The sequence below is a fragment of the Typopeltis vanoorti genome, chromosome 11, assembly GCF_054136105.1.
Source record: "Typopeltis vanoorti isolate ZY-2024b chromosome 11, IOZ_Tvanoo_1.0, whole genome shotgun sequence".
Taxonomy (NCBI): Eukaryota; Metazoa; Arthropoda; class Arachnida; order Uropygi; family Thelyphonidae; genus Typopeltis; species Typopeltis vanoorti.
In genome coordinates, this window is record NC_143559.1 from 2,287,683 (window position 1) to 2,300,045 (window position 12,363).

At 37.8% G+C, this 12,363-nt stretch overlaps 1 protein-coding gene across 4 annotated transcripts in view; it reads right to left on the bottom strand.

Moving 5' to 3' along the window:
• LOC150101270 (uncharacterized) overlaps nucleotides 1-12,363 on the bottom strand; it is a 141,261-nt gene that overhangs the window by 54,754 nt on the left and 74,144 nt on the right. The window lies entirely within an intron of this gene.

Below are 12,363 nucleotides of genomic sequence, written 5' to 3' on the forward strand. Positions count from 1 at the left end.
CCTATCTACAATTTTTCTCCAAATCAGTCTGTTACTTGTCAAGACTCCAACATTATCAGATCTTATATTTCTATCGTCTAAGGAACTTTGTACCGTATCAATCCACCTATATCTTGGTCTTCCTCTGGGTCGTTTTCCTGCCAACCTGGCAGAGAACACTTGTTTTGCTAATCTTTCCTCTCCCATTCTATTTAAGTGACCATACCATCTGAGATTAGCTCTGCTAACGCATTCCTGGATGCTGACAATGTCAAGTTCTTTCCTAATATCCTCATTTTTAATATGATATTGCCATTGATGCCATCTGTTCACGCCTCTAATCTTTCTCAGGACTCTCATATCTGCGGTCTCTAGTCTTTGGTCAAGTGTTTTACTTCTGACCCAGCTCTCAGATCCATAAGTTAAAATTGGTTTGAACACAGTCTTGTATACAGCTAATTTAGTGTTCCGACTAATTTCTTTCTTATTCCATATGAATTTATTCAATTGACTTCCCACGATACCAGCTTTGCTGATTCTGTTGTCTATTTCTATATTTAGTTTACCATCTTCAGTAAAAATTGTGCCTAAGTAGCTGAAATGTTTTACTTGTTCCACAGGTTCTCCATTCATAACACAGTTGACATTTTCAATGATTCTGTCTATTTTCATTGTCTTTGTCTTTTTATTGCTGACTTTCATACCATATCTATTACAACAGCTATTCAATTTAGTCAGAGAATCTTGCAGACTTGTAGCGGATTTATTTAGAAGTATAACATCATCCGCATAAAGCAAAGAGCTGACATTAACATCTCCAATTTTGATATCAGGTTTAATACCACATTCCTTCATAATGTGATCCATATAGATAATGAATAACAGAGGGGATAATGTACATCCTTGTCTCACACCAGATTTAACATTAAACCATCTTCCTGTACTTCCTTCAATTCTAACTGCTGACTCACAACTCAAATAAAGACTAAGTATTGCTTGATATAATGCCCCATTGACACCATATAACTGCAGCGTATTGAATAGCTTCTCTCTTGGCACCTTGTCATATGCCTTTTCCAAATCGACAAAAATTAAATGCAGATCTTTGTTATATTCCCATGCTTTCTCGACTATTTGTCGTAAAGTGAAGATCTGATCCTGACAGCCTCTATTTGGCCTGAATCCAGCTTGTTCTTCACCAAGCTTTTCTTCCACAATTCTTCTCAACCGTTTCTCAAGTATACTTGCATAGATCTTGCCAGGAACACTCAGTAGGGAAATACCTCTGTAATTCTCACATTCAGTTTTATTTCCCTTTTTATATATGGGTACTATGAGAGCTCTACTCCAATCATCGGGAATTCGTCCCTCTGTCCAGGCTTTCTGAACTATGCAGTGCAGCCACTGTAAGACTCTTATACCACCATACTTCAGCATTTCTGGTCGAATATCATCTACTCCTGCTGCCTTTCCACATTTCAAGCCTTTGATGGCTTTTTCTACTTCAAGTATGGATATGTATTCCTGACTGCATGCCTGGTCAGTGTTTTTTATCACTGTGCTGTCATCACTGCTTGTTTCATTTAGCAGTTTTTCAAAGTAATTACTCCATACTTCAAGGATATCTTTTTCTCCTGTTTTCATTTCACCTTTATCATCTCTAATTCCTTTTACAGCACTCTTTCCTCCATTCCTAAGCTTCTTCAACAACCTCCAGAATATTTTGCCACCTTCTTGATATTTATTTTCTATATTCTTGCCAAAGTCCTCCCATGACTTTTGTTTAGCTAGTTTTACACACTGTTTAGCTTTCTTACATTTGTCTCTGTATTCTGTAAGAGTAAAAGCTGACTTATTTGCCAGGAACTTTTGATATGCTTTCTTCTTTTCCTTCACTGCCTCTTTAACTTCCTGTGTCCACCAGGGAGTTCTGATTTTTTTATCTTTGCACACAACCTCACCACATGCCTCTCTGGCAGAATCAATCAATGTTTCCTTCAGAGTTTGCCACTGAATCTCCAAGGTTTGATTCCTGTTCTCAAACTCTTTCATTTTCTTTTCAATAATATTTCTGTATTTTAGTCTACAGTTTACATCTGAGAGCTGATCAACTTTTATTCGCTTTAAAACTTTATTACATGTTATTCTTTTCACTATGAAATTCGATTTTATCCTGCTCAAGACTAAATAGTGATCACTTCCAATTTCAAATCCTCTGTACACTCTGGTGTCCTGCACCAGGGAGAAAACATCACTATCAACAATAACATAGTCAATGAGACTTTTCTTATTCCTAGCCTCTTCTCTCCATGTGAATTTGTGCACATTTTTATGTTGGAACATGGTGTTAGTAATAACCAGTCCATGTCCTGAGCAGAAATCCAACAGATATTTGCCATTATTATTAGCTTTGCTCTTTTCTCCAAATTTTCCCAAAATATTTTTGTATGTCTCACAATCATTTCCTACTCTACTATTTAGATCCCCAACAAGGACTAACTTTTCCTTTTTCATTGTGTCAGTTGCTTTTTCTAAAGCCTCAAAAAATTCCTCCACTTCTACCTTAGTAGAACCTTCTGTGGGACCATAGGCACAAATAAGTCTCATTGTCCAGTTCCCCATTCTCATATTTGCCCACATTACTCTACTTGAGACTGACTGCCATTCAAGAAGATTAGCCTCGTATTTTGTGTTGAATACTATGGCTACTCCTTCTTTTCCTTGATTGTTATTGCCTGAATATAACATTTTGTATTTATTGCTCAGAAAGATCTCACCAGTTTTGGTCTTTTTTGTTTCAGTGACCCCTATTATGTCGATCTGGTACTTATCTAATTCCTCAGCTAGCTCCATTTCTTTGCCATTCAGGCTTCTTACGTTGATAGTACCGATCTTTAACTCAGGTGATGTTGAGTTGGGGTTTATTTTCAGATTTGTTCCAGTAGCTGACTTTTCGCTGTTCGCCCTGGTTCCCTGCCGAAAACAACGGGGGCCTTGTTTAACCGGGCGACGCCCCAGCCGGCATGAAATTTTGTCATGTTGTACCATCATTTTTTATTTTGGTTTAACCAATAAGAATACAATTTGGTCTGCTAAATCCCAAATTGCCAGCCCATCCTCGTTCGTTCAGTATCAAAGTAGATACCCAACAGGGTGCACCACGAGAAGGTGAGGATTGGACATTAGGTCAGAAGCCCTGGTCGGTTCTCCGCATTCCTTTAAAGGCTATGTGGAGGTCTCCTCTCAGTTATACAGCTTTGACCCTTAAGCACTCCGGAGAAATTAGTGAGGGACTATATACAGCGTTGGGTAGATGAGGGTAATGTTATCTGTGAGAAGCAACATGGATTTCTTAAGGGGCGCTCTTGCTTTAGTAATATGATTGTCTTTTATAATAAAGTGACAAGAGCAGTTGATGAGGGAAATTCATATACTGCCATTTTTTTTGGATTTTGCAAAGGCGTTTGACAGGGTGCCACATGATAAGCTGATATTTAAGTTGCAGCACATGGGTTTAAATGTCAGGTTAATCAAATGGATTCAGGACTGGCTGACTGATAGGTATCAGAGAGTTGTGTATGATGGGGCAATATCTAGGAAGCAGAAGGTTACAAGTGGGGTTCCACAGGGCTCAGTACTGGGACCTGTATTGTTCAATCTTTATATCAATGATATTGTCAACAGATTGCAAGGCGACATTCAGTTATTTGCAGATGATGTGAGGTTGGGAAGGGTTATCAGTAATAGTGCAGATGTGGCAGCTCTGCAAGAGGATTTGAATAAACTAGACAAATGGGCAAATAAATGGGGTTGTTGGTTCAATGCAGCAAAATGTAAAGTCTTGCGGTTAGGGATCCATCGATGGGAGGATGCGTACTCGACTGAAGAGCTCTACTGGAGGAGGTAGGGGAAACGAGATCTGGGAGGTGATGATTGATAGAAAACTGAAATTTAGGGAGCATATTGCAAAGGTGGTGAGGACAACTCAGAGGATTGCTGCAATACTGAGAAGGACGCTGACCTGCAGAGATAAAAAAGTTATCATTCCGTTGTATGAGGCCCTGATCAGACCACTTAGACTATTGTTATCAGATTTGGTCCCCAGGATTTGAAGGGGATAAAACTGACTGTGGAAAGGGTACAGAGGCAGATAACAAAGATGGTTTCAGGACTGTACAATATGAGTTATGAGGATCGACTGAGGGAATGTGGACTGCAGAGTTTGGTGGATAGAAGAAGGGGAGGTGATATGATCGAGACTTTTAAACTGTTGAGAGGCAGTTACAGGGTAGACATTGGAGAGTTCTTTCACTTGGTGGAATGGCGAGAAGGAGCAATGACAAGGGGCCATCCCTGGAAGTTACGAAAGGAGGCTATGCGCAAGAGGGTGAGGAGTGGTTTCTTTGCGTGGAGGGTGGTTGAACCTTGGAATGCATTGCCTGAGAGAGTGGTTGGAGTGGGAACAGTTAATGGGTTCAAGGAGTGGTATGATAGACTTTGTATTTCCTAAAAACGACCTCCCACGATGAGTCTTTTTACTCCATGGAGGCCTGGATAATAATAATATGAAGAAAACAGAGGGCTTCCTTGCAAACAACTATCTGGCCAAAACCAGAAATAACTATCTCTGGCCATGCAATGGGAGTTGTTGCATTATTCTGTTATTTATGACTTTTGGAAATGTTTTGTAATGCTGCTAATAAAATGATGAGCCTAAAATTTTTAATATTCTCCTTCACCTTTTTTTGTAAAAAATTATGAATGCATTGCTCCAAGGTTCTGGAATTTTCCTCACTTAAAAACAAAGTGTACGAGGGAGACTCAGATATAAACTCTGCCCACATATATATGGATATTAATTCTCTCTTGAAGATTTTATCTAAGCAAAAAAAGATCCCAAATCTCCAAATTTGGCATACAGCCTATTCTTATCACAACTTGAAGCACTGTAGGTTCAACTATCTGTTCCTGCAGACCTGAGAGCCTAAAGGAAACTGCAAATGTTACCAAAACTACATTCAAACTCCCAGTTTCTTCTTATTGTGACTTAAAGCATCAGAAAATTTTGTTTCAACCTTAAGGAGAAACAGAAGAGAGGACAAACTAATATGTTATGTTATTTAGATAAATCCACAAGACTTTAGTTTAGTGAAACTGTGCTCAGGCAGCAGACAAGATTCAAGATCTGGAAGCAATAGTTGACAGTAGTCTGAAGTTTTAAATTTCTATTTCAAATATTGTAAAGCATACATAGTGCACATTGACAAACAGGGATAAGCAAAACACCATTGTACAAGCAATGGTTGCAGCACCACACATGGACTATGTGCTCAAATTTGGTCATCTAATTTCCAATGTGACATGGAAACTTTAGAGAGGGTCTAGAGATGAATAAGAAAAGATTAGGTCTCTGGAATGTTGGTTATGAGAAGATATTATGGGAATGTAAATTACAGTTTAGTAAATAGGAAGAAAAAAGGTAATGTCACATGATAGAGATGTTCAAATTAGAGGATTTTACCAAATGAATACAGAAGGAACAACACAGCACAGAAGGTGCAAGGAGAAAGAGAGACAATCCCTAGAAATTGTGTACAGGTGTAGTCAGGGGTCGGCAACCTGCGGCTCTTTTTGTTATTAAACAAAATGAATGTTATTTATTAAATTAGAAACTAAAAACCCTAAATTTGGCATTTGCAATAGATTAAGGACATTTTACATTAAGCCAAGGATATTTTACAATTGAAAATAGTACATGCAATGCTGAAAAATTTAATACTTTCATGTTTGAACTCTTTGAAATCATACGCGATAATCCTTCTTTACATTCTATTTACATTTCACAAAAATTCTACTTTATGGTGGATATGACTTCCCATTTAAAACGCACTAAATAAGAAACTACAGGGAAAGGGAAATACAGCACTTTTGCTTTTAGAAGAAGTGATTTCGTTTGAACAAAAATTATATTTGTTTGCGACACACTTAGAGAAAGGCACATTATTACATTTCCCTATATTGAAGAAATATCAACAACAAGCTGATAATAATTCCATAATTTAACCTTTTTCAAAGAAATTGTGGTAAATATGGGATCTGCATTTAATGGGAGATATGAGGAATTTAGAAAGAACAAGGCAACAAATTCATTTTTATTACAACCACTTGAAATCAATCCTGCCGAATTAAATTTTTCACCTTTTGCTGGAATTGATGAGGCTGCATTTCAACTTCAGTTAGAGGACCTGAAAACCCAGGATTTGTGGAATTAAAATTTAGAAATCTTAAAGCTGACCTGGAGGAGTTGAAAAGACAAAAATCTACCTTTGCAATACAAGAAAAATGGTCTGAAATAGAAGATCTTAAAAAGCAAGATTAGATTGTATTCGACAGGTGGAATCGTTTACCGGACATTTACATTCGGTGATTTCAAACATACGCATTTGGACTTCTATCGATTTTTGGATCGACATATTTCTGTGATCAACCTTTTGTTTGTTTGTAAGACAAACAAACAAAAGGTTCCATAGAAAAATACATAGAAAAAACTGTTACATAAGGAAATTTAAAGAAGCTGCAAACATGCTTAGAATTCCAACACAATGCAATAAAAACCAGGGCTTAATTCTACACCAAGTTTGGTCAGCTGTGATAAAAAATATACCTCAGTCAGACCTCGGACATCATGAACGTGAACAACAGAACGTGGCATTATCCAGCATTGTTTAAACTTAGCACTACTTTGAATCTGCATTCTAATTTTTCAATTTTATGAACAGTCAGGCGGCTAAACTGTATAGTATGAACTATTTTTGAATAATTGATCTTTTTTGTTGTTGTAAACTTTAAGTTACCTTTTACCCCTGAAGATGCAAGTCAAACGACTTATGAAACTTGTCGGGTTTTATTTCTTTATTGTGCTTTTAGCTTAATAAAAAATAAAAATGTGGTCCAATTACTGGAATATGCCTTATGAACTTCTAAACCACAGAAACCTCCACTTACAAAAAGATTTTTCTATCTTAATATCAGCCAAAGCAAGCACTTATGCATTACATACAGACATGCCTGCAGTATTGAAGCAAAAATAGTGTCAACAAAGCTCAGCATTGACAGAGCAATATTAATCTTGCTAACTCTGACATGCCAACTGAAGTTCAGAGATGCCATAGCAGCAAGCTGGAGATTACAGACAGGAAAAAAAGAGCCTTCAGTGCAATTCTTGTTGCCAGTCAATGCATGCTAATTGCACAAAGATTGTGAATCAGCGATAAAACTCCTGGCTAACCTCACTCAGCCAATCCTCTATGCCTCCCCCTTCATTAAACAGTTTCTAAATCTCAAAAAGCACATGAACAGCCTAGAATAGCATCTTACTGTGCTTTATGATATTTTCTCACACAAAATCGACACATCAGGAAAAAAGAAAACTCAATGTGATTTGATTCACAATCAACATCTTGATGTTAATGTGCCTATCACTGAAAATGCCAGCAAGTTTTGCAACTTTATAGCTGTCAATCCAAGACAATATGGAGGCACCTTATTGTGCTTTATGATAGTTTCTCACGTAAAATCAACATATTAGGAAAAAAGAAAACTCAAAGTGATTTGATAATCAACATCTTGATGTTAATGTGCCTGCCACCAAAAATGCCAGCAAGCTTTGCAACCTTATTGCTGTCAATCCAAGACAATATGGAGGGAGAGAAACAATGCCATTCTACTGAACTTTCATTCAGAAACAGATGCATCGCTAAATGATGATATCTGCAAGCACATTGAACACTGCAAACTTGACCCCAGCAAAATCATCAAGCGTCACTGTTTTGTGTCCACAAACCCATGGAGGAATGGAACGAATCTCCTGCACCTAGTGACAGGGACTTGTAATACACCAATGAGCAAATTGGTGTTCATAACTGCTGTGAATAACATGTCAGAAGGCACTTCTGCTGTCATGTGTAAAAGCCTGGCCAGGTCTCATTTGTGCACAGCAGGAACAAAGTAGAAAATTACAGCAATAACTGGAAGAAAAACGAAAAAATGGAGATGATACATAGACAATCAATTATAAAAAAGGAGTACTATGAGAAAATCTGGTCCCGGTATACCAGCCAGCATGAAAAGTTGAAATCTATCACTGCATAGTGAACATATGTGACCCATGCAGTTGACAGCAACCTCACAGAACCTTGCTACACCAATATACATGACCTCAGTTCTAACCTCAATGATGTCCATTTCTATCTCCAATCTGCAAAACCTAACCTACTTTTCCTGAAAGAAACCCAAATTTCTACCACAAGCACTACTAAATGTCAGTTTTTACAAATCGACTCCTTTCACTTCAAAGGTGGGGTTTATGCATATGTTTCTTCTGATATATGTCAAAAAGAGTGCCCAGCCTGAAATCTCCCTATTTTGACTTTCTTTGGCTGAAAATTTCTGTAATTTGATGTCTCTACTGCTCTCCTAATGCCATCAACCATTCTGAACTTTTTGATTTCCTTTCCTTAAAAATCAATATTCTTCAATCCATCTTTCCTAACAGTGAGATCACTTTCCTTGGAGACTTCAATGTTCACAACACCAGCTGGCTCGCCCATTCCAACTGCACAGATCAAGCAGGTAGACAGGCTGAGTTATTTGCCAACATCAACGACCTTATGCAAACCAGAATATGGAACAACCCCCAATCACTCTCCAAATACCTTGAATCTCTTCCTCAGTAGTGACCAATTCAAGTATATGATGAATGTAGATTGTTCTCTAGGTACTTCAGACCACAATATCAAGCAGATCTTTTCTTCTATGAAACAACATGAACACAATCACTCACATCCACGCATTATATGGCATTATAATAAAGCCAATTGTGATGATCTACGAAACTACTCCTCCACATTTCCTTGGATGGATTATTGCTTCCAGTCATCTCACCCATACCTATACACTGAACATATCACCAAAATAATTCTTATCAGCATGGAAACATTTATTCTCTTCTGCCCTAAGTTCTATTCCCCTATATAAACCTTAATTCTCTGACAGATGCACCAAAGCTGTACAAGAGAATAATCAAGCATACTATAACTCTGGCTTGCATCCAAAACTGCAGCCACCTATACTGCTTATACCAAAGAGTGGAATAACTGGAAGAAAAATTATCAACACATCAAAAACTGACTTTGAGAGAGCTAAAAGCAGGAAACTTGCATCCTGTCCAAACAGCAATCATGCATTCTGGAATGTAGCAAAAAGCCATTAGTCACAATTTCTGCCACTGTTGCATCATCACCCCATAGACAAAGGAAATCTCCTGGCTTCCTAAATCTCATCCAATTCTTGTACTAATGATTTTGGTAAATGTCCCTCAACTATCCCACACATTCTACACTCAGTGCCCAGTATACCCTTTTGCCAAAAAGAGATCACAGAAATTTTTCTCAAAGTGGATACTAAAAAATCTCCTGGCTCTGATTGTCCTGAAGATCTGTGCTCCAGAGATGACTCTCGTTCTGTGTCATCTTTTTATCATTCTCTTATTCCACTGGCATCTACTCTGGAGTCTGGAAATTAGTCCACATTCAACCTATCCCTAAAAAGAGTGAAAATCTATATCTTCAACCTACTGTCCAATTTCTCTTACTCCAGTTCTTTCCAAAGTAATGAAGAGAGCTATCAACACTCAACTACTACATTATCTTGAAGAATCTCAGCTAATAAATGACCATTTTTTTTTTTTAGGTTGGGCCCCATAAATGAGAGGTTGGTTGGTTAACCTATAATACATTAGTAAAATGTTTGGGAAGGCTGTTCCAAAATATAGCAGCAGTGGAGAGGAGGAGGAATGGAGGAGGAGAAACTTGTTCCATAGTATGGAGTTTGACTGTGAAGGGATGTTAGATGGTAGCTGCATGTGTTTAATGAATTTGGTAGAAAGAGGGGCAGTTATTGAGGATAGCTATGTTGAACACTTATGGAAATATTTATGAAAGATGCATGCAGTAGATACTAGACACTGTGCTAGAGTGGATGGAGCAAGTTGGTAAGAGATGAATTGTTAATCAGTCTGAATGTTCTTTTCTGTATTGTAAGAAGTATTTTTTTCTCTTAGGCTCTTTGCTTTCGAGAAGCTCTTAAGGGCACCTCTGCAGATGTGTAAGCAGTAGTCGATGGCTGGGCAGATTTGTGATTTGTACAAGATTAATAGCTGTTGAGAGGTAAAGCAATGCCTTGAATGAAAGAGGAATCCTAATTTTTTGGATACCAAGGGACATCCTCTAAGGGGAGAGAAAAAGATCTTATCTTGCCTAGAGATTTGGGTATTGTCAAAGGTAAGACTGGGATAACATGTTTGTTTTTTTTTGTGAAATATAGCAGAACTATGTTTTGCCCTACTGAAATTGACAACGTTATCTCAGTCCCATCAAAGAATGGTTTGATGATCAGAATTTAGGCTTGCAGATGCTGTTGCTCTGCAAGTTGTGATGGTTTATTTGGTGCAAGGTTTGTCAGTGAGAAGAAAAAGTGTAATGTACCGTCATTGGCAAACTAGAGCAGGTCACTGATGTATAGAAGAAACAAGATGGGAGAGAAGATAGAACCTTGTGGGACCCCACCATTAGTTGCATAGTTAAAAGATATCAGCTATCATCATCAGCTATCACATGCAATGTTCATCCAGTGAGAAAACTGGTAACCCAGTTGTAGAAATCACAGGGCAGACTGAATGATGGAAACTTATTTAATAGGCCCTGGTGCCAGACCTGGTGAAAAGCCTTGGATATATCTAGTGCAACTACTTAGGATGTGCGAAACTTTTTCATGGTACTATCTAGAGGTGTGTGACATAGGTGAGCAGATCCCCTGTTGAATGGCATTGGCAGAATCCATACTGGCAGTCGAGTATTTTTTAGCAGAGTATTTTCAAAATAGCACAGAAGTAGGCTGTTTGGATGGTTCTCTCCATTACTTTAGAGAGGAATGAGGTGAGAGAGAGAGACCGAGCAATATATGCAAGGATATGTCAAGGATGGAAGGATATGTCACCTTTCTTGGGAATAGGTTGGACATGGGCTAATTTCCAGGGTGAAGGGTAAATGCTTGTGGAGGCAGAGAGCATAAAGAGGCGATACAGAATAGGAGTCAACTCTGGTACAAATCTTCAGGACAATTGGAGGAATGCCATCAGGGCCAGGGGAATTTTTGGCATCTAATTTGGATAGGATTTTACTGATCACTTTCTGGTGAAAGGTCAGATTTATTGTTCATCAACACTCAATGCCTAACCATAAATGGTTAGGCATTGAGTGTTGGATGTTTGGAATGGTTAGGGGACATTTACCAAATCATCTATGCAGGCATTTGAGGAAAAGTGTAATGCTAGGAGATTGGCTTTCTCTGTTGGTGATGATGCAATAGATCCATCTGAGTGCAAAAGCAGTAGTGCTGGACAAAAGTTGTGGGGAAAATGCCTTGGCCAGAGAGACCAAAATGCATAGCTGCTATTTGGGCACGATACAAATTTCCTGTTTTTAGCTCTTTGGAAATCAGTTTTTGATATTGATGATTTTCTTAGAAATGTTTTGGGTTTTGGTATAAGTGGAGAGAAGGAGGAGTTCTTGATGATATCCAGTGTGCAATATGCTTGATTCTTCATTTGTTGAAGAATACAGCCTTGATGCATCTTTTGGAGAACCAGGAATTACTTAGGGGATGGGAATTTAGTGTGGAATGAGGAATATATGCTTCCATTCAAGAGAGGATCGTTTCGGTGATGAGCTCAGTGCATATGCTTGGATTAGAAGACTGAAAGCAATAATCCAATCATAGGAATAAGGCATAGAAATCTTGGATGTCATCTCACTTGGCATTCTTATAATGCCATGTGATCTTTAGTTGGGGTCTGAATTACCTAAGGGAGATACAACCTTCATAGCATATTTGGAGGGAAGAAGTCCAGAATGTTTGTAGAGTGGTTGGGACTATCTCGTATCCTGGTAGGCTTGTGAACAATTTGCATAAGGCCATTTATGATGGCAAAATGTCTCATCGCTACTATAATTGAAAACAATAAATCAAGAGTAAGAAATGCTGCATAATTACTTAGCAATACTTTACTTAAATAATCAAAAACTTATTTAATCCAACTTAATGCCTAATCACAATTACTGTTTATTATAATAAGATCAGAAATAATTAGCATAAATATTTTCTGTTATATACCTGCAAACACCATATCAGATATTCTGTTAATCCAGAATATCTAATGCAGTGATTATTTCATTTTTATTGTTGTTCAAAAGGAATTTGTTTAACTACAATGTATAATTGAAAACAATAAATCAAGAGTAAGAAATGCTGCATAATTACTTAGCA